Source organism: Saccopteryx leptura, chromosome 2, assembly GCF_036850995.1.
Source record: "Saccopteryx leptura isolate mSacLep1 chromosome 2, mSacLep1_pri_phased_curated, whole genome shotgun sequence".
In the NCBI taxonomy this organism is placed as follows: domain Eukaryota; kingdom Metazoa; phylum Chordata; class Mammalia; order Chiroptera; family Emballonuridae; genus Saccopteryx; species Saccopteryx leptura.
The window spans coordinates 63986003-64008961 of NC_089504.1; the positions used below are offsets into that span (position 1 = coordinate 63986003).

The following is a 22959-nucleotide window of genomic DNA, read 5'->3' on the forward strand; positions in this document are numbered from 1 at the left end:
TGATAAATCACCACTGAGGATGAAAAATTGACTCCTCCCTCACATGCTTTATTATAATTTATCTCTTTGCTGCTGCTGTTGTTGTTATTGTTGTTGTTATTCAGTGAGAAGAGGGGAAGCAGAGAGACAGACTCCTGCATGTGCCCTGACCGAGACCTACCCGGCAAGCCCACTCAGGGGCAATGCTCTGCCCATCTGGGTCATTCCTCTGTTGCTCAGCAACCACGCTTTTCTTAGTGCCTGAGGCAGAGGCCATGGAGCCATCCTCAGCTCCTGGGGCCAACTCACTCCAATCAAGCCATGGCTGCAGGAGAGGGAGAGGGAGAGAGAAAGAGAAATAGAGAGAGAAAGAGAGAAACAAGGGGAATGGAGTATCAGATGGGCCCTTCTCTTATGTGCCCTGACCAGGAATCAAACTGGGACATCCACACATTGAGCCGATGCTCTACCACTGAGCCAACCAGCCATGGCTTATCTCTTTGTTATTTATAATAATACATATTTCCAGTAGAGAGTTAAGGGAGAAAAAAACAGAGAATGAAACTAAAATTTCCCCATATTCAGAAGGAATCTTGGTTATCAAACACTATTATGGTGTTATCTCATTAGTATAATAAATATTATGTATATAAATACATATTATAGGAGCATAATGAAATTTTTATGGCTAAAGCATTGTGTGTACTCATGAATATTTTTATGATAAAGTATCAGAAACATAATCAATGAAAAATTTTAAGCTGTTTAATAACACAACAGTACCATTAATATTAATGACAAGTATTCCTAGAGCACACTGTACATTAGGTAATCTATCAGGTACTTTATATTCACAACAGTCTCAGGAGGTAGATAATGCAGCATCCTCATTTTTATTTTAATTTAATTTTTAAATTTATATTTTATTAATTTTTCCTTTTTATTGAATTTATTGGGGTAACACTAACAAAATTATACAGGTTTCAAGTGCACAAATTCACAATAAATCATCTGTACTGTGTATCCAGAACTTCAAATCAAATCTCCTTCCATCACCACTATCTCCCCTATACCCTTCTCCACTGTGCCTAATGTCTCTCTCTTCCTAGACATTTCACCTTTGAACTACTTTAACAATTCAAAAATTCATCTTTATTCTGAATTGTAAATCGTCTCCCTTTAGCTGCCAACCACCAGAACTAGGTCTCACAAAGACATTATCCTTCCTCCCTTCCCATGTGTCATTTACTCCCACCCCCATGCCATATTCAAGTCTTTTTCTAGCCCAGGATTCCTTTAACTATTCTTCCTACCTTAGACTACTAAGGGTCTTCACCACTGAGGAGACTTCTGCTGACCGTGCTCCAGCATACACATCTTTCAACAAGGGCAGGCACCAGCTAAGACATTAGAAGGACCGTGCATTGAAACGAAAGAGAATGATCCAAAGCAAGGTTACTCTAGATCTACACTAACAATACCCATAACCAAGCCCTGGCAAGATTCTGAGAGGAGACAGTTTAAAAGTTGAGTCCCACCCTGAAACCATAAAATACCTAGAAGAAAACATTGGTGGTAAGCTCCTTGACATCAGTCTTGGTGATAATCTTTTGGATCTGACTTCAAAACAAATGCAACAAACGCAGAAATAAACTAGTGGGACTACATCAAACTAAAAAGCTGCACAGCAAAAGAAACAACAAGATGAAAAGGCAACCTACAGAATAGGAGCAAATTTTTACAGTTCACATATCTGATAAGGGGATAATATAAAAATATACAGGTATATTAAAACTCAACAGCAAAACAAAACAATCTGATTTAAAAATGGACAGGGGATTTGAACAGACATTTTTCTAAAGAATACATAAATATGGCCAACAGGCACATGAAAAGATGCTCAACAACACTAATCATTAGGAAAATTCAAATTAAAAACACAATGAGCTACCATACACCTGTTATAAAAAACACAAGAAATGACAAGTGCTCGTAAGGATGTACAGAAAAGGGAACCCTCATGCAGTATGAAAAGCAGCATGGAGGTATCTCAAAAAATTAAAAATAGAACTACCAGAAGATTTGACAATTCCACTTCTGGATATATAGCTGAAGAAAATGAAAATACTAATTCAAAGATATACATACTCCCATGTTCATTGCAACATTATTTACAATAGCCAAGATATGGAAACAACCTGTGTCCATCGATGGACGGACAAATAAAAATGTGGTATGTTTATGTACAAAGGAATGTATTTAGCCATAAAAAGAATGGAATCTTGTCATTTGCAACAACATAGTTGGACCTTGAGGGCATTATGTTAAGGGAAATAATTCAGACAGAGAAAGAATACACTATATGATCTCACTTGTATGTGGAATCTAAAAAAATAAAACACACACACACACACACACACACACAAAGAAACAAGCTCATAGATACAGAGAATAGATTCATGATTGCCAGAAGTGAGAGGGGAGAAATGGGGAAAATGGGTCAAAAGATATAAACTTCCAAGTATAAATCATGAATATGTAATTTACAACATTGTAACTATAAAAATGCAGTTAATAACACTGTTACATATTTGAAAGTTGTTAAAAGAGTAAATCTTAAAAGTCCTCATCAGAAGAAAAAATTTTTTAAAAATTTGTAACTGTATAGTGACAGATGCTAACTAGACTTATTGTGGTACTTTACAATGTAAATAAATATTAAATTGAATCATTATGTTGTACATCTGAAATATAACATTATATGTCAATTATGCCTTAATTAAAAACACTTATAGAAAATTAAGTTGAATCCTGCTATGCTAAAAGGGCTTGGGAAACACCCATTCAGATCTTTTCCAACAAAGCATAAAAACAACAAATGAAAAACTCACTGGAAGGACTTAAGAGCAGATGGAGATGAGATGACAGAAAAATGAGAGATCTCATAAATAGATAAATAAAAATTAAGCTCGGAGAGAAAAAAATATTAGAAAAAAATAAAAGAGCCTCTAGGACCTGAGGAACAATATGAAATTGTCTAACACAGTGGTCGGCAAACCAGGGCTCACGAGCCACATGTGGCTTTTTGACCCCTTGAGAGTGGCTCTTCCACAAAATACCATGTGCAGGCGTGCAGGTATGCGTGGGGGCGTCGGTTGGTTGGGCGAGGGCAGATGCGGTGCAGGCGGGCTGTGGGATACGCAGTGCAGAGGAGGCGTGCGCGATTCATGCACAAGTTGAGTGAGCCAGTCACTCAGCAGTCTCATGTGCAGTGGTTAGTGCTAGTCATGTCCACAAATTGTGCGTGGGTGACAAAAGTACCTACTCGAAGCATAAAGTTACCTGTATTTTTCCAACTAGCTGCAAATCCTGCAGGTATTTTTGTCATCAATTTAAGAATTGTAATTATTTTGTGTTGGTGGCTTTATTATTATAAAATGAAACATTTTTTTTTAGGTGCCCTGTCTGACATGCTACAAATAAGAAGCAAAGAAAAATGGAAAACAAAAACCATGAATTTAAAGTCGAATGGACCAAGACTTTTGCATTTATTCAAAACTTAAATGGCCTTCCAACCTGTTTTATTTGTCAGGAAAAATTGGCACATAACAAGAAATCAAACTTGGGGAGACCCTTTACAACTAAACATGTGTCATTTAGTACTAAACATCCTGTCAGTGATGCAGGGAAGAAAGCTGTTGTGGAACTTCAGCAGAGTCAAGAAAAATCAAGTTCTGTATTTAATTACTGGATGCAATCTTCCAAAAATGTTAATATTGTAAGTTTTGTGGTTAGTAAGAGATTGCTAAGAGAGGAAAACCATATACAGACAGCAAATATGTAAAAAGTTGTTTTATAAATGCATCTGAAGACCTATTTCAGAATTTTAAAAACAAAGCAGATATTCTTTAAAAAATTTAAGAGTTACCATTGTCTGCTAAAACAGTGAAAGATAGAACAATCAAAATGTCTTCGAATATAACCAACCAGCAAGTCGAAAATCTTACATTGGTTTCAGCTTTATCAATAGCAGTTGATGAGACTTGTGATATAAATGATACAGCACAAGTTTCACTTTTTGTACAATTTATTTCATCTACAGGTCCTAAAGAACTTTTAGGATTATTGCCACTCAAAGGTCAAACACATGGAGAGGATATAGCAAATGCTGTAATTTAGTGCATGAAAAACCATCATATTCCACTTGATAAAATTGTCTCAATTTCAACAGAGGGGGCAAAAAGTATGACCAGCATAAGAAATGGGTTTGTTGCTATTTTGAAAGAAAAAGTTAATCACGAGATACTTACTTACCATTGCATCATTCATTAAGAAGCACTTTGTGCACAGACATTTCCAGAAGATATTTGCAAAGTTATGGAATTGGTGATTAAGATTACCAACTTCATTATGGCTAAAGCTCTTAATCATCGCCAATTTCAAGAATTTTTAGTTGAAATGGAGAGTGAGTATGCAGATCTTCTGCATAAACAAGTACGTTGGTTATCAAGAGAAAGCGTTTCACTTCTTTATTAACAGAAATTAAAGCATTTCCCCTTGAGAAGGGTGTTCACTATCCAGAACTAATGAAAAATCAGTGGATCCAAAAATTTTATTTCATGGTAGACGTTACATCTCATCTAAATCAGCTTAATTGTAAACTACAGGGGAAAGGAAACACAATTTTTCAATGTTAGAAGTAATCTCATTCGAAAACAAATTATCTCTTTTTGTTCAAGATTTTGAAAGAGAAACTTTGATTCACTTTCCAAGCCTGTTGAAACATCGCCAAGAAAATAATTCTGATATTGACATTTGCTATTTCAAAACAACACTTTTAAATATGAGGGAAGCTTTTCTCATCAGGTTTTAGGAATTCAGAAACAGCAAAGTGACATTAGCCTTTGTTAAAAAACCTCTTAATGCTACTTTAACAGAATTAAATTTTCCTCCCTTTAATATTGACATTGGCAACTTTGAAATGCAATTGCTGGATTTAAAAAACAAAGAATTGTGAAGCTTGAAATTTGAACATCTTTGTGCTGATATAGAAATATTGGAGAAACACAAATGTGAACTTAGTTCACAGCACAAGTGGTCTGCTTTGAAAGACCTGGAGAAGGAAGAATATATTGATTTTTAACACCTGGAATAGTATTCCTGACTCATATAATCAGCTGAAAAAACTAGCGTTAGCTGTTTTTTCCTTATTCGGGTCTACATATTCATGCAAACAATCATTTTCAAGCATGAACCTTATCAAAAGTAAATTGAGAAGTCATCTTATTGATGAGAACCTGGAATCGTGCCTAAAATTAAAAACAACATACAAACCTGAATTACCCACTTTCCAAGGAGATACAAGGCCATTGTTCCCATTAGTGTTTGTCAGTCATTGTCATGATTTAATTTTATAGATACCTTACAATTTAATTTTATAAATAATATTGTTATTAAGTATGATATCAAGTTTTATTCAACGTACCTATAGTTTAAGATTTAAAACTTTAAGTAAAGTTTATTAAGTTAATTTTAGGGAGCATCGTGGAGTGAAAGATGTAGTGTCGGGGACTGAGAAAGGTATGTTGAGATGGTTTGGACATATAAAGAGGATGAATGAAAGAGATAGACGAAACAAGTATACAAGATGAATGTGGATGGGAGAGTTGGAAGGAGTCTACCTCAGCGAACGTACCTCAATCAGATTAAAGATTTTTTAGCAAAGGCCAGTTTAGGAGTACCCTAATTAAGTTAATAACAATGTACCTACCTATATAGTTTAAGTTTAAAAAATTTGGCTTTCAAAAGAAATTTCAGGCCTGACCTGTGGTGGCACAGTGGATGGATAAAGCGTCGACCTGGAAATGCTGAGGTCGCCGGTTCGAAACCCTGGGCTTGCCTGGTTAAGGCACATATGGGAGTTGACACTTCCAGCTCCTCCCCCTTCTCTCTCTGTCTCTCTCTCCCCCCCCCTCTCCCTCTCTCTCTCCTCTCTAAAAATGAATAAATAATTTTTTTTAAAAAAGAGAACTTTAGAATCTCAAGTTCTTAATAAAAAAAATTTTTTTTTTAAATTTCAATCGTTGTACTGTTGATATTTGGCTCTGTTGACTAATGAGTTTGCCGACCACTGGTCTAACATGTGTAATTGAAATCCCAGGAGGAGTAGATAATAAGAATAGGGCAGGAAAAATATTTGAGTAAATAATAGACAAAAAATTTTCCAAATGTCATTAGAGAGCTTTGGAGTTATGAGTTGCTCCTAGAATGGAAGCAATACCTTAGGGCAGGGGTCCCCAAACTATGGCCCGCGGGCCACATGCGGCCCCCTGAGGCCATTTATCTGGCCCCCACTGCACTTCCAGAAGGGGCACCTCTTTCATTGGTGGTCAGTGAGAGGAGCACATATCACTTGTTATGGCTAGCAGTGACAAATATGGAACCGGATATTGACCATCTCATTAGCCAAAAGCAGGCCCATAGTTCCCATTGAAATACTGGTCAGCTTGTTGATTTAAATTTACTTGTTCTTTATTTTAAATATTGTATTTGTTCCTGTTTTGTTTTGTTTTTTAACTTTAAAATAAGATATGTGCAGTGTGCATAGGGATTTGTTCATAGTTTTTTTTTTTTATAGTCCGGCCCTCCAACGGTCTGAGGGACAGTAAACTGGCCCCCTGTGTAAAAAGTTTGGGGACCCCTGCCTTAGGGTATACATTTGGAAAAGCTAAACTCCTGGATTTTAAAAAACTTTATTGTGTTGACATGGTTTAAAGTGTCCCACTTAATATAAAACCCTCTACCCCCTGTACTGTGCCTCCTGTGCCTGCCATACAAAGTCTCTTTCCATTACCATTTCACCTCCTTTGCTCCCCCACCTCCATCCGCCCTTTCCCTCTGGGAATTGCTACCCTGTTATCTGTATCTATGTGTTATGCATATATATAATTTGACTAATCCTTTCATCTTCTTTGATCTCATCCCCTTTCCCCTTCCCTCTGACAACTATCCATCTGTTCCCTATGACCCTGCCCCTGTTTCTGTTTTGTTCCTCAGTTTATTGCGCTCATTAGATTCCACATATAAGTGAGATCTTATGATATTTGTCTTTCTCTTCCTGGCTTATTTCACTTAGCATAATAATCTCCAGGTCCATCCATGCTGGCAGAAAAGGTAAAACTTTCTTTTTTTCATGGTTGCATCATAGTGCATTGGAAAAATGTACCACAGCTTTTTTAACCACTTGTCCACTGAGGGATACTTGGACTGTTTCCAGGTCTTGGCTATTATAAACAATGCTGCAATGAACATGGGGATGCCTATCTTCTTTTGAATTAGTGTTTTGGGTCTCTTAGGATGTATTCCTAGAAGTGGGATAGCTGGGTCAGAAGGCAGTTCCATTTTTAATTTCTGAGGAAATGCCATACTGTTTTCCACAGTGGCTGCACAAGTCTGAATTCTCACCAGTGGTGCAGGAGGGTTCCCTTTTCTCTACAACCTCACCAGCACTTGTGTGTGGCTTTTTTTTTTTGTATTTTTCTGAAGCTGGAAACGGGGAGAGACAGTCAGACAGACTCCCGCATGCGCCCGACTGGGATCCACCCGGCACACCCACCAGGGGGCAACACTCTGCCCACCAGGGGGCGATGCTCTGCCCCTCCGGGGCGTCGCTCTGTTGCAACCAGAGCCATTCTAGCGCCTGGGGCAGAGGCCAAGGAGCCATCCCCAGCGCCCGGGCCATCTTTGCTCCAATGGAGCCTCGCTGCGGGAGGGGAAGAGAGAGACAGAGAGGAATGAGAAGGGGAGGGGTGGAGAAGCAGATGGGTGCTTCTCCTGTGTGCCCTGGCCAGGAATCGAACCCAGGACCTCTGCACGCCAGGCCGACACTCTACCACTGAGCCAACCGGCCAGGGCCGTGTGTTGCTTTTTAATGAAAGCCATTCTGCCAGATATGAGGTGGTATCGTATTGTGGTTTAAATTGCATTTTTCTAATGATTAGTGATGTTGAGCACTTTTTTATATGCTTATTGGCCAGCTATATGTCCTCTTCGAAGAAGTATCTACTCAGGTCCTTTGCCCATTTTTTTTTTTTCTGAAAACAAGTTTATTTAAATAAGGGTTTAAATACATTACATAACATTAAAACTGAAGGGGGGAAAACCCCAAAAATCAGTTTGTTATTTCACATGGCCTTGGGCAGCTGTTCCTAGTAAGTTGCAAGCTCTACACCTAGCTAAGTGACTGACACATTGGCTTGAAATTTGTTCCCTTGTCAAAAGTTTAACTCTGATATAAGGTTGGCCTAAAATTCTGGTGTTTGGACATCAATTAGCCAGGATATGTCTGGTCCAAAAGACCTTAGTGGCAAGCCAGATATCCTCATCACCTCACTTGAGGAAAGGTAGCTTTTCAAGTTCATCCACTCAGTCCTGTTGGCGATCTTTTGACTACTAAAGGCTCCCTCTAGTGGCACAGAAGCCTAGCCCTTGCCTCTCAGCTTCACTGCAGGGTGTCCTGGTGGTGACATTCTCTGAGGGCAGGGAACTCTGGAGAGGAGCCAGACATAGCTGTCTGGAACCTTGGGGCTTGGCTGAAACATCACATTACTGCTTTGTTTCAGGCAGGACACTGCCAGGCGCCTACTGCTTGACCTCTGTTTAAATGAGGGACTTCAAGACTAGACAGCATGGCTCTTTTCAGTTTATTGCATGAAGGAGTTACACTAGTCCAAGATAAAAGCAGACCCCAAATGGTTACATCTCATAAACTGTGAGGTTTTTAAACTTGTGACAAGGGACAGAAGGGAAATGCTACTCATTGCAAGGAAATTCTCACTTAAGCTTCAGTGAGCCAAAAGCACTTAAAACCCATGAACCTTCAGCTGGTCGTCCTTAGCCAGTCCAATCTCTACCAGGAACTGGCATATGTTCTTGCGCTGGTCACCCTGTAGCTGAATTACTTCTCCATATTCTGGATGCTCAATTACAGTACCATTGCAGGCAAATTTCTTCTTAAACGCCTTCACTAGTTTCTTTTTATCATAATCATCAGCGATCCCTTGGATAGTAGTAAGGTTCTTCCTGCCGTTTCTCTGTTGAATTCTTATATGGATATAATCCTCAGTGCCAGCAGGAAGCAGATCATCACCCTTACTTGCATCAGCAAAGGGGTCGAAAGAGTGGAGGTTCTGGATAGCGGACATACAATACGATTCCTTTTCCTCAGTGGAAACGGCCTGCGGAAGGCTGCGGCGGGAGAAGGCGGGCAGGGGGGACGGAGCATCGGGAAGCGAGGGGGGCTCAAGGGGGAGGTTGCTGAGTCCTCGGTGGCAGCTCAGTGACTGGGCTCCTTTGCCCATTTTTAATTGGGTTGTTTACCTTCTTGGTGTTGAGTTTTAGAAGTTCGTTATATATTTTGATTATTAACCCCTTGTAAAGCCAGTGGCTGCAGCCACCATCACAGCTGCCTGGCCCATGCAGGTTCGCATTGGATTCAGAAAGACAGTAATAAAACAACAAAGCCATGAACTGGTGGGCCATTATCTTTAATGCTAGCGTGCACCCAGCAGTCAAGTAAAAACTCACACTGGGCTCCAAAACCCACTTACTCTGCACTCACAAAGCTACTTACTGACTTATCTGAGTTTCCTAGAATCAAAGTTTTCTAGTTCCCTAGCCTCATTCTCCTTTGTTCCACATCTCCTTCTCTCTACACAAACTCTTCATTAACTGGCTTCTCTTTCAGCACTCCACCATCTTGGCTGCTTCTCCTCTCCTCCACGTGGCCTTTCTCTGCTCTCCTCTCTAATGCTAATCTCAGGAACCGAGAGAAAGCAAGCTCCCAGTCTGCCCCACTTTATAGAGTAGAAATCCAAACCTTTAATCCAATATACAAATAGGGAAGTCTCTAATACAAAGTCACTTATCTGAGGCATGATGGGATTCCTCATGAGAGTGCACCAGCCACATCAAAAAGGGTGGGAAAGGCTTAGACCTAAATCCAAACCCCAGGATACAAGGATCCTGCCTGCCCACAGCCCGCCTCCAACACACATTAATATAATCACGCCCATCCCAAGCTATCACCTGGGCAAAAGGCTTCCACATGGGCAGCACCATCTTTAACAAAGTGAGCATAATATATTTTATCTGCCCAACACCTCTTATCAAATGTATCAGTGAATATGTTCTCCCATTGAGTAGTGTTGGGCAGATAAACTGTATTATGCTCACTTTGTTAAAGATGCCGTCGCCCAGGTGATATTAATGTGTGTTGAGAATCCTTGTAGCCTGGGGCTTGGTTTTGGGATTAAGCCTTTCCTACCCTTTTTGATGTAGGGTGGTACAATCCAATCATGCCTCAGAGGTGACTTTGTATTAGAGACTTCCCTACTTTGTATATTGGATTAGAGGTTGTGAAACTACAGTATAAAGTGGGGGCAAAACGGGAGTTTGGGCTCTTGGTTCCTGAGATCATCATTAGAAGAGAGAGCAGAGGAGAGCAGAGAAAGGCCACGTGGAGGAGGCCAGGAGAAGCAGCCAAGATGGTGGAGTGCTGAGTGAGATGCCAGTTTGTGTAGAGTTTGTATTTGGGATAAGGAAGGAGATGGGGAACTGAGGAGAATAAGGCTGGTGAGCTAGAAACCTTTGATTCTAGGAAACTCGGATAAGTCAGTGGCTTTGTGAGCACTGAGTGTGACTGGGTTTTGGAGCCCAGTGTGTATTTTTACTTGCCCGCCGGGTGCAAGCTAGGATTAAAGACTATGGCCCACCAGTTTGTGGCTCCGTTGTTTCTTTACCGACTGTCCGAATCCAATGCGAACCTGCATGGGCTGGGCTGCTGTGATGGTAGCCCTGGCCGTGGCTTCTGGCTTTACAAGTAGGTTCCCTTTTTATTTTGTTAATGGTATCTTTTGCTGTGCAAAAGCTATTTAGTTTGAGATAGTTCCCTTTATTGTGTCCTTTATTTCACTTGCCCCTAGATATGTAGGCAAAAACATTGCTATGAGAGATGTATGAGAGTCTACTGCCTCCTATGTTTTCTTCCAAGATGTTTATGGTTTCGTGGCTTATATTTAAGTGTTTTATCTATTTTGAGTTGGTTTTTGTGAATGGTATAAGTTGGTAGTCTAATTTTATTTCTTTTCCATATGCCTATCCAATTTTCTCAATCTCATTTATTAAAGAGACTGCCGCCTGACCTGTGGTGGCGCAGTGGATAAAGCGTCGACCTGGAAATGCTGAGGTCGCCGGTTCGAAACCCTGGGCTTGCCTGGTCAGGGCACGTATGGGAGTTGATGCTTCCTGCTCCTCTCCCCTTCTCTCTCTCTCTCTCCTTTCTAAAATGAATAAAAAAAAATTTTAAAAAAGAGACTGCCTTTACTCTATTGTAAACTCTTGTCTCCTTTGTCAAATATTAATTAACCCTACAGGTATGGGCTTATTTCTTGGTTCTCTGTTCTGTTCCATTGATCTGTATGCTTGTTCTTATGCCAGTACCAGGCTGTTTTGATTACAATGGCCTTGTAATATAGCTGATATTGGCTGACACCCTTTGCTGGTCTCAGCCTGCCTGCACCCAGGCATTTTTAAAATAAATTTTCCTTTTGGAAAAAAAATAAAATAATAAAATAAATAAATAAATAAATAAATATTTTATATATATATGGCTTGATATCAGGAAGTGTGATATCTACCACTTTGTTCTTTATTTTCAAGATTGCTGAGGCTATTCACATTCTTTTTTGATTCCATATAAATTTTTTGAATATTTTTTCTAGATCTGTGAAGTATGCCATTGGTATTTCAATAGAAATTGGAACTATAGATTGCCTTAAATAGTATGGACATTTTAATGATGTTAATGCTTCCTATCCATGAACACAGTATATGCTTTCATTCTTTTTTTTTTTTTTTTTTTTTTTTACAGAGACAGAGAGTGAGTCAAAGAGAGAGATAGAGATAGACAGGGACAGACAGACAGGAACGGAGAGAGATGAGAAGCATCAATCATTAGTTTCCCATTGCGCATTGGAACACCTTAGTTGTTCATTGATTGCTTTCTCATACGTGCCTTGACCACGGGCCTTCAGCAGATTGAGTAACCCCTTGCTGGAGCCAGCGACCTTGGGTTCAAGCTGGTGGGCTTTTGCTCAAACCAGATGAGCCCGCGCTCAAGCTGGTGACCTCAGGGTCTCGAACCTGGGTCCTCTGCATCCCAATCTGACACTCTATCCACTGCGCCACCGCCTGGCCAGGCTGCTTTCATTCATTTTTATTTTCCTTGATTTCTTTTTTCAATGTCTTACAATTTTCTAAGTACAAGTCTTTTACCTCCTTGGCTAAATTTATCCCTAGATATTTTATTTCTTTTGTTACAATAGTGAATGGGATTATTTCCTTAATTTATCTTTTGAAAGTTTATTATTGGTATATAAAAATACCACTAATTTGGCCCTGGTCGGTTGGCTCAGTGGTAGAGCGTCGGCCTGGCGTGTGGGGGACCCGGGTTCAATTCCCGGCCAGGGCACATAGGAGAAGCGCCCATCTGCTTCTCCCCCCCCCCTTTCCTCTCTGTCTCTCTCTTCCCCTCCCGCAGCCAAGGCTCCATTGGAGCAAAGATGGCCCGGGCGCTGGGGATGGCTCCTTGGCCTCTGCCCCAGGCGCTAGAATGGCTCTGGTTGCAACAGAGCAACGCCCCAGAGGGGCAGAGCATTGCCCCCTGGTGGGCAGAGCGTCGCCCCTGGTGGGCGTGCCGAGTGGATCCCGGTTGGGCGCATGCGGGAGTCTGTCTGACTGTCTCTCCCCATTTCCAGCTTCAGAAAAATACAAAAAAAAAAAAAAAAACCCACGAATTTCTGAATATTAAGTTTATACCCTGCCACCTTGTCAAATTCAATTATCAGGTCTAGTAGGTTTTTGGCTGAGACTTTAGGGTTTTCTATGTACAGTATCATATCATCAGCAAAAACTGACAGTTTTACTTTTTTTTCCAATCTGGATGCCTTTTATTTCTTCTTCTTGTCCAATTGCTGTGGCTAGCACTTCCAGAACTATGTTGAATAAGAGTGGTAAAAGGGACACCTGCCTTGTTCCTGATCTTAAGGAACTGCTTTTAATTTTTTCCCATTAAGTGTGATGTTGTCTGTCAGTTTGTCATATATTACCTTTATCATGTTGAGGTATGTTTCCTGTATTCCCACTTTGCTGAGAGTTTTGATCATAAATGGGTGCTGAATTTTATCAAATGCTTTTTCTGCATCTATTGATATGATCATGTAATTTTATCCTTCATTTTTATGTGGTGAAACATGTTTATTGATTTGTGAATATTGTATCAGCCTTGCCTCCCCAAAATAAGTCCCACTTTATCATGATGTATGATCTTTTTAATGTATTGCTGGACCCAGTCTGCTAGTATTTTGTTGAGAATTTTAGCATCTGTGTTCATCAGGGATATGCCTATAGTTTTCATTTGTGGTGGCTTTACCTGGTTTTGGAATTAGAATAATGTTTGCCTCATAAAATGAGCTTGAAAGTCTTCTCTCCTCTTGAATTTTTTGGAATAGCTTGAAAGGGATAGGTGTTAGTTTTTCTTTGAATGTTTGGTAAAATTCACCTGTGAAGCCATCTAGTCCAGGATTTTTGTTTGCTGGGCATTTTTAATAACTTTTCCAATTTCTTTTTTTTTTTTTTTTTTTGTATTTTTCCAAAGCTAGAAACGGGGAGAGACAGTCAGACAGACTCCCGCATACACCCGACCGGGATCCACCCGGCACGCCCACCGGGGGGGGGGGGGGAGGGGGCAATGCTCTGCCCACCAGGGGGCGATGCTCTGCCCCTCCAGGGCGTTGCTCTTCCGCGACCAGAGCCACTCTAGCGCCTGGGGCAGAGGCCAAGGAACCATGCCCAGCGCCCAGGCCATCTTTGCTCCAATGGAGCCTTGGCTGCAGGAGGGGAAGAGAGAGACAGAGAGGAAGGAGAGGGGGAGGGGTGGAGAAGCAGATGGGTGCTTCTCCTGTGTGCCCTGGCTGGGAATTGAACCCGGGACTCCTGCACGCCAGGCCGACGCTCTACCACTGAGCCAACCGGCCAGGGCTCATTTTTTGTAATCAGTCTGCTCAAGATTTATGATTCTTTCAGTTTTGGAAGATTTTATGTTTCTAGGAATTTATCTATTTTGCCTAGGTTGTCCAATTTCTTGGCATATAGTTCTTCATAGTATTTTCTTACAATCCTTTGTATTTTTGTGATGTCAGTTGTTACTTCTCCTCTTTCATTTCTAATTTTATTTATTTAGGTCCTTTCTTTTTCTTGATGAATCTGATTAAATGTTTGTCAATCTTGTTTATCTTTTCAAAGAACCAGCTCTTGATTTCATTGATCTTATTTCTTTTTTACCTTCTGTATCATTGATTTTTGCTTTGATCTTTATTATTTCCTTCCTTCTACTTCTTCTGGGATTTATTTGTTCTTTATTTGTTCTTTTTCTAGTTCTTACGTACAAGGTTAGAACTAAATCAAAAACAAACAGCTGAGATTACCTCTTAGTTCTGGACACTGGAAGTACACTGACTTCCACCCAGGACAATTATGTGAAGTCAGAAAACCACATCACAAAGATGACTCTATTTTAGGACAGTACACACACTACAGAGAAGCTCAGGTGCAATGAATTAGTAGATGTCCAAGAGTGACTAAAGGTTCAAATCAATTCAACAAGAATATGCTGAGCATCTATTATATTTCAGGCACCGTTTGCTTATCTACCAGAATAAACATAAAGCCAGTCATTAAAAATCTGTCTGGCATTATGTAGAGACCACTGAAGAGTGACTTGCAGTAACATTGTGGGCCTGGTGGGCATAGAACAGTTCCTCATGAAGGCAGGCACCATCAGCATCTTCAAGCACACTCTCAACATGTGGGTGCTGAAGCTCTGTCCAAAGAGTCACCCTTGAGACTAAAAACCTGGTCAACCTGCTCAAGCTAGCTGTGGAGTATCTGAAGCGGCTGGCCAAGCCAGACGCCATGATGCAGTATATCACTGAGGAGTTCATAGAGCACTCGTCACCAGGGTGGGGAGTGAAGAGCAGAGTGCAGTAAGATGCACATGGAGAGCTTCCTGAAGGTCCTGAAGGAGAATCTCACCTGTATCCCAATCACAAACTTCGTCCTGATCATCTCCTACAGTGAGACCATGGGCTAGAAGTCCAAAGTGCTATGCTGTCCAAGTCCCCCAACAACCACTACAGACTGTACACAAATGTGCCGCCCTTCCTCCACAGGCTGGTCGAAGATAACAACTGCAAGGTGTCCACCCACCAGGAGCTCGAGGAGGCCCCTCTACCTGGCCTAGAGTAGAAGCAGGGCATAGCCCAGGCATGCATAATGCGGTACTTGGGGCCACCAGCCCCAACATTCAACATTCTCACCAACATCACCAAGAGTGTGCACTTCCTCAGGGAGATCAAAGACAGCATGGCGGCTGCTTTTAGTGAGCCATCGAGGAGGGGTTACAAGGGAGAACACGCAGGGCTGCACGCAAGGTCCTCACTGCGACGCTAGCGTCCACTGTGCAAACCATCCCCATGGCGGGCACCGCCTCTACGCTGGCATGCTGACAGCTGGCCTGGCCCCTGCTGCCCACCCAGCTCGTGGAGATTCAGCGTCTATAGCAAGAGGTTGGTGGCATTTACGTTGTCCTGAACAGGAAACAGGGCCATGTCATGGCAGGGTCCCAAGTCGCCAGCACCCCCGTGTGTGTGGCGCAGGCTTGCCTGCCTGTCAGCGAGTCCTCTGGGGTCACTGCCCCACACGGTGACCAGGCCTTCCCCGAGTGCCTGCTTAACCACTGGTACATGCCGCCTGAGACCCTTTGACGCCACCAGAGACTCCCACCTGGTCACAAAGGCCTGAGGGAAGGCATCTCAGCCCTAGAGAACTTCCTGACCAGCTTGTGGGAGGCTCTCCCCACAGTCCCTACCCTGGGTGGGATTTCGCACAGCACCTTTGCCCGTCCACAATCCACGCAGCAACAAGCCCTCGCAGTTGCCTCATGACATCTTGTGAGAGTGTCCAGGGAGTCTGACAGGTTTCTGGGCCCCACTCCATTCAACTCAACATGAACACGTGAAGCCACTTCTATCACCTTATATTTTAAGATTGCAGAGGCAACAGAAGTGTCCTTGAAGCAGGGACTTATTAGGCCTATGGAGGTAGGAGAGGGAAAGGGACACCCAACACTTTTTTTTTTTTTTATTCAGAAACTCAAATGTTCCAAAAAAAAACTCAAATGTTCCAAAAAAATTTTTTTGAATAAACTCATTAAGATGTTTATTTGGGTAAATGGCCCATATGAGATTTCCTTCCAGAAAGGGGGAAGGAAATCTTGTGTGGTGTCATGATAAGCACCTCTAGCTATAATAGTGTCATTGGAAAAATAAATTTGATGTGCTGGTGACAAAAAAATGAAAATGTCAGAGGTAGATAATAGACAATACACCATGGTAAGTGAAATCACGAATGCATATAGAAGGTTCTAAGTACAAAGAAGGAAGTGATTAACTCAGTTTGGGGATGAAGGAGTAATTCATTCATGCATTCCATAAACATTTCCTAAACACATACTTACTATGTGCTGGAATGAACCAAAACCTGAACAAATACAATTCCAGCAAAAAGAAAAAGACAGACATTTCAGGCAGAGGAGACCACATACATGTATAGATACCTGAACAATCGTGATGTATTTGAAGAACTATAAGACACCAAAATGTGGAGAATAAAATCTAAAGGAGAAAAGGACATGTAGCTGAGGTATACAATAACTCATACTATATATTGAGTGCAATAATTCACAACATACATAAGGTGGGAAAACTCATACTATTGCAGAAAACAGCACAAATTTTGTGTAGATTCAAACCCCAGACACAGGCTCTGGCTGGTGGCTCAGTGGATAGAGTGTCAGCCCAGCATATGTATATCCCGGTTCAATTCCCAGTCAGGGCACACAGGAGAAGTGACCATCTGCTTCTCTTTCCCTCTCTCTCCCCTTCTCTCCCTTTTCCCCTCTTGCAGCCATTGGTTCAAGCATGGCTCTGGGCAATAAGTATAGCTCTTCAGAATGAGTCAGCCTCAGGCACTAAAAATAGCTTGGTACTCAAGCTTTAGCCCCACAGGGTTGCTGGGTGGATCCCAGTCGAGGCACATGCAGGAGTCTGCCTCACTACCTCCTCTCCTCTCACCTAAAACCAAACAAAACCAATGGCAACCCTGACACTGTGTATGTATATTAGGTGCTTGATAAAAGTCTTAAACTGCCAGCACGGTTTACATGCTTATACCCATGGGATTGTGTGTCCTTTCTGGCCTCAGCCTGTGACCCTCTCGAGAGGATATCAGAAAGTCACCTTTCTCTCCAAGCTGGAGGACACTCAGCCTCTTCCCCACCCAGCAGTCTGTTGAGAAACAGGACTGGTGCCATCAGCTATAGCATGGCTACCTCTCCTTATATGAACTTTCCTGCCTTTCCGGGACTCCTCTGGGAGAAGAGTTAGGTCATTTTTTTCCTGAAAAACTCATGTACAACCCAAAGCAGTAGAGAGTTGGGAGCAGAAACAGAAATTTTACCTTTTTTAAAAAAAAAAGTTAATGTTTATGTTTCAGAAGGAGAACAAATCATTTATATTTTGAGGCTTTTAGAAAGTATCTCATGAAGGCTCACTCCTTTCCTAATTCATCATGTTAAAAGAGCAGTATTTTTACCAGTTGATGTAGGAGTTGGAAACAGCCTTGGTGTATTCATTTCCTAGGGCTGCCATAACAAAGTACCATAAACTGGGCAGCTTAAAACAACAGAAACTTATTCTTTCACAGTCTGGAAGCTAGAAGTTTGAAATACAGGTGTCAGTAGAGTCAGTTTCTTGTGGAGACTTAGGGAGATTCTGTTCCATACTGCTCTTCGAGCTTCTGGTTGCCACTGGCAATCATTGGCATTTCTTGGCTTACAGATTCATCATTACAGTCTCTGCTTCCATCATCCATGCTGTTCTCTCTTCTTGTATTTTCACATTACCTTCCGATAAGGACACCAGGCGTACTGGATTCAGGGCCCACACTACTCCAGTGTGACCTCATCTTATCTTTTCTAATGCAGTGACCTTATTTCCAAATAAGGTCATATTCTGAGGTGCTGAGAGTTAGAACGTCAACATATTGCTTGAAGGGACACAATTCAATCCATAATACTTGGGCAATGGTAAAAGACCAATCCTATCACAAGAACATGCGTCACATGAGGAACAGGACAATAAACATCTTGTTGATGGAGGACATGGGGGCAGCAGCCTCCTGAGGTTGGAGGCAGCTTTCACTTAAATGAAAAAGAAGGACATTGGTGGGGGTTCGGTGAGTATCAGGAAGAAGTGCGGGGTGAAGGAGAATACCTGAGGAGGCTAGAGACCTGCGGCAAGGGTATCGGCTGTCCTCAGTCCCCAGAAGTAACTCAAGTACTTGCATGGTGTACTAGGCTGTGTGGAGGCAGGCTTTTACTTTGAAGGAACAACAATTTTTTTTTTAATTTTTTTTTTTTTTACAGAGACAGAGAGACAATCAGAGAGAGGGACAGATAGGGACAGACAGACAGGAACGGAGAGAGATGAGAAGCATCAATCATCAGTTTTTTGTTGTGACACCTTAGTTGTTCATTGATTGCTTTCTCATATGTTCCTTGACCGTAGGGCTACAGCAGACCAAGTAACCCCTTGCTCGAGCCAGCGACCCTGGGTCCAAGCTGATGAGCTTTTGCCCAAACCGGATGAGCCCACACTTAAGCTGGCGACCTCGGGGTCTCGAACCTGGGTCCTCCGCATCCCAGTCCAACGCCCTATCCACTGGGCCACCACCTGGTCAGGCAGGAACAACAATTTATTAGAGTAAGCTTAGAATTCTCAGAGGAACTTACTTTAGAAAGGTCTGGGTGGTAACTAATATGCATAAGTATAAAAATATGCCTCTCATGGAGAAACAGGAGAACACAGCGGCCAAAAACTCAGGTTTGGCATTGGACAACCTAGGATAAGACCAGACTCCTGTCACTTAACTTCTCTGAGCCTCAGTTTCCTCCTCTGTAGAATGCGGCAATCTTACCTCATAAGTCTATTGTGGGAAGTGCATGACTTCACATAACAGATGCTCAATAGATAGCAGCTGTTTTATATTATAAAATAACTTTTTATTTGTAATAATAGTACAAGGAATTCCTGTAACCAGAATTCACCAATTGCTTACATTTTCCATTTTTCTCCATTTGTTATCCATGCATGTCTCTATAATATACATACTTCTATCTTTATTTCTATCTATGATTTTTATTTCCTAAATCATTTGATAGTAAGTTTGGAGACACTGTGCCTCTTTACTAAATAATTCAGTGTGTGTTTCATAAGAATGAGGAAATTTAACCTGATACAATGCTATTATCCACAATCCATATCTTTTTTTTTCTGAAGTGAGAAGCGGGGAGGCAGAAAGACTCTCACATGCACCCAACCGGGATCCACCCGGCATCCCCACCAGGGGGCGATGCTTGGCCCCTCTGGGGTGTTGCTCTGCTGCAATCAGAGCCATTCTATTGCCTGAGGTGGAAGGCCATGGAGCCATCCTCAGCGCCTGGGCCAACTTTGCTCCAATGGAGCCTTGGCTGCAGGAGGAGAAGAGAGAGACAGAGAGGAAGGAGAGGGGGAAGGGTGGAGAAGCAGATGGGTGCTTCTCCTGTGTGCTCTGACTGGGAATTGAACCCAGTACTTCCACATGCTGGGACAACGTTCTACCGCTGAGCCAACCGGCCAGGGCCATATTCTTTTTTTAATACTTTATTTATTTATTTTTTTTCTGAAGTTGGAAATGGGGAGGCAGTCAGACAGACTCCTGCATGCGCCCGACCGGGATCCACCCAGCATGCCCATCAGGGGGCAATGCTCTGCCCATCTGGGGTGTTGCTCTGCCGCAACCAGAGCCATTCTAGTGCCTGAGGCAGAGGCCATAGAGCCATCCTCAGGGCCAACTTTGCTCCAATGGAGCTTTGGCTGTGGGAGGGGAAGAGAGAGACAGAGAGGAAGGAGAGGGGGAGGGGTGGAGAATCAGATGGGCGCTTCTCCTGTGGCCCTGGCCGGGAATTGAACCTGGGACTCCTGCACGCCAGGCTGACGCTCTACCACTGAGCCAACCGGCCAGAGCCAATACTTTATTTTTTAGAGCAGTTTTAGGTTAACAAAAAAACTGAGAGGAAGGTATAGAGATTTTCAAATACCCTCTGTCCCCACACATGCATAGCCTCCCCCATTATCAACATTATTTGCTGGAATGGTACTTTTTTTTTCCACCAAGGATGACTATACTTCACCTTAGGTTTCACTCTTTTAAAATTTATTTAAATTTTTAAAAAATTCATTAATTTGAGAGAGAAACATCCATTTGTTGTTCCACTTATTTATGCATTCATTGGTTGAGTCTTGTGTGTGCCCTGACCAGGGATGGAACCTGCAACTTTGTTGTATCAGGATGATGCTCTAAACAATTGAAACTCAGCCTTTGGGTTTCACTTCTGCCACTGCACATTCTATGGACTCGGCAAAGTGTGATGACATGTATTCATTATTAAAATATCTTACAAAATACTTTCACTGCCCTAAAAATCTGTGCTGTGCCTATTCATCTTTCCCCACCTCCACTCCTGGCAACCACTGATATTTTTGTCTCCATGGTTTTACCTTTCTTAATATTTCATAGTTGAAATTGTACCATATGTAGCCTTTACAGATTAGTTTATTTCACTTAGTAATATGCATTTAAGGTTCTTTCATGTCTTTTCATGACTTGGTTGCTTGTTTCTTTTTAGCGCTGAATATTATTCCATTTCCTGGATGTAACAGTTTATTTATCCATTCACCTACTGAAGGATATCTTGGTTGCTTCAAAGTTTTGGCAATTGTGAATAAAGCTGCTATAAACATCCTTTTGCAGGTTTTGTGTAGACATAAGTTTTCAACTCCTTTGGGTAAATATGAAGGAGCATGATTGCTGGATTGTATTATAAGAACTATGTTTAGTTTCATAAGAAACCAGCAAATTGCCCTCCAAAGTGGCTGTACCATATTGTATTCCCATCAATAATGTATGAGAATGAATATTACTCCATCCTTGCCAGCATTTAGTGTTATCAGTGTTCAGGATTTTGGCCATTCTGATAGGTATATATTAGTATCTTGTTGTTGCCTTAATTTGCTTTTCCCTGTGATATATAATATGGCATATCTTCCATATACATTTTTCAATTACCTAATATCTGTGCTGACTATTTGATATTTCCCAGTCCTTCTAATCCTATATCACAATGTGTTGCATTAGCTTTCATGTTTCTTTAGTCCTCTTTAATCTAGAACAGTTCTTTAGCCTTTCATTGTGTTGCTTGGCCTTGATATTTATGACACATACAAACCAGTTATATTGTAGAATGTCCCATAGATTTGGTTTGCCTTATGTTTCTTTATGATTGGATTCAGGTTATTCATTTTTTTTCAGAAAAACCAAAAAAGTAGTGTTGCATCCTTCTTGGTGCATCATAACAGGAGGCACATAATGTTAGTTTGTTTTCAGTGATTAACTTTGATCACTTATTTGATAGTTTAGTGATTAACTTTGATTACTTAGGTTTTTTATTGTTATTGTTGTTGTTAAAAATATAATAGTAGCTCTGTTTTAATATGATTCTTTTTTACTGCCAATAAAATCACTATGTTCCCTATAACCTTCATGGATTTATGCACCTGAATTTGGATTTTCCACCCTAATCACAGAGCAAACAAAACTGGAACAGAAAATGGTCTTTATGCATGAGCCAGTAGGAGGAAGAACATATACTTGTTGAGAATGGTTCCATTAAAGGCCCAGTTCCAAGAAAATGGCTCTCCATTTTAAAATAATCCCTCCCATACTCTGCATTTATTTTTGATTGGATTTATTTCTGAATTTATATTGACTACCCTTATCTGCGACCCTGCTGACTCAGTATTCTTCTCATAGAATGCATGAGGCACAGAACCATTTGGGATGAGGTTTGGGAATATCATATCTTTGTTTTAGGAGAGCTCATTTCAGTTAAATTTTATTATTATTTTGGAGTCCTTAACTCAAAGACTAATGGACTGTTATCTTGGACTGTTCTGAGCTTTCAGTCTCTTGGGGAACATGGAAGTAGGTTTTGGGATCTGTGCCTCAAATATGGAAGAATTCTTTATGGTCACAGTTTTGAACAAACTTTAATTTGGCAGTGCTGTGTATCATAGAGTGGCTGGAAGGTTTACCTTTAATTGAGATAAAATATATCTGAAAAAAATTAATATCCATTCAAAAGGTCAGTTTTGTATCTCATGCCAAAGTTTTTCAGATTTAAAAAACTTTTCATTTGATTTTCCTGAAGAAAACCTGGTCATGCACATCTAACCATACATTTGTTTTTACAGAGTACAGACTAATGCAAGCACACTTTTCATTCCACTAATGAGAAAAGATTATAACTCATATAGCTATCCCTATAATATAGCAATAGCATAACACTGCCAAATATAGCCATGTCTATCTATCATGAATATCTTTAAGCTTGAGGACCATAGCTGCAATAGCTAGCACTATAATTAGCTGCTTAATCAGTCTGGCTTGGAAAAACACACCACTAAGTACTATTTTTGCAGCGAATATCCAATAGATGACTAATTGCTTATTTAAAAATTCAGAACCAAGACTCTGTAGAATATCTATAACAGTATAAAATGCTTAATTATTCATTAAGAATAAAATGGGGATCTATTCCATATCTTCAACCTACTAAAGATTAATGTTGAGGATTTTATGCAGACTGTGTTCATAAATTTACAAATTGTGCCCAGGAATTTAAATTCTAGTAATTGAGCGTATTAA

General features: G+C 41.0%; 1 pseudogene; it reads right to left on the reverse strand.

Annotated features, from left to right (window-relative positions):
- Nucleotides 1–8506: 8506 nt before the first annotated feature.
- Nucleotides 8507–9252, reverse strand: LOC136393013 (eukaryotic translation initiation factor 1 pseudogene; annotated as a pseudogene).
- Nucleotides 9253–22959: the final 13707 nt, after the last annotated feature.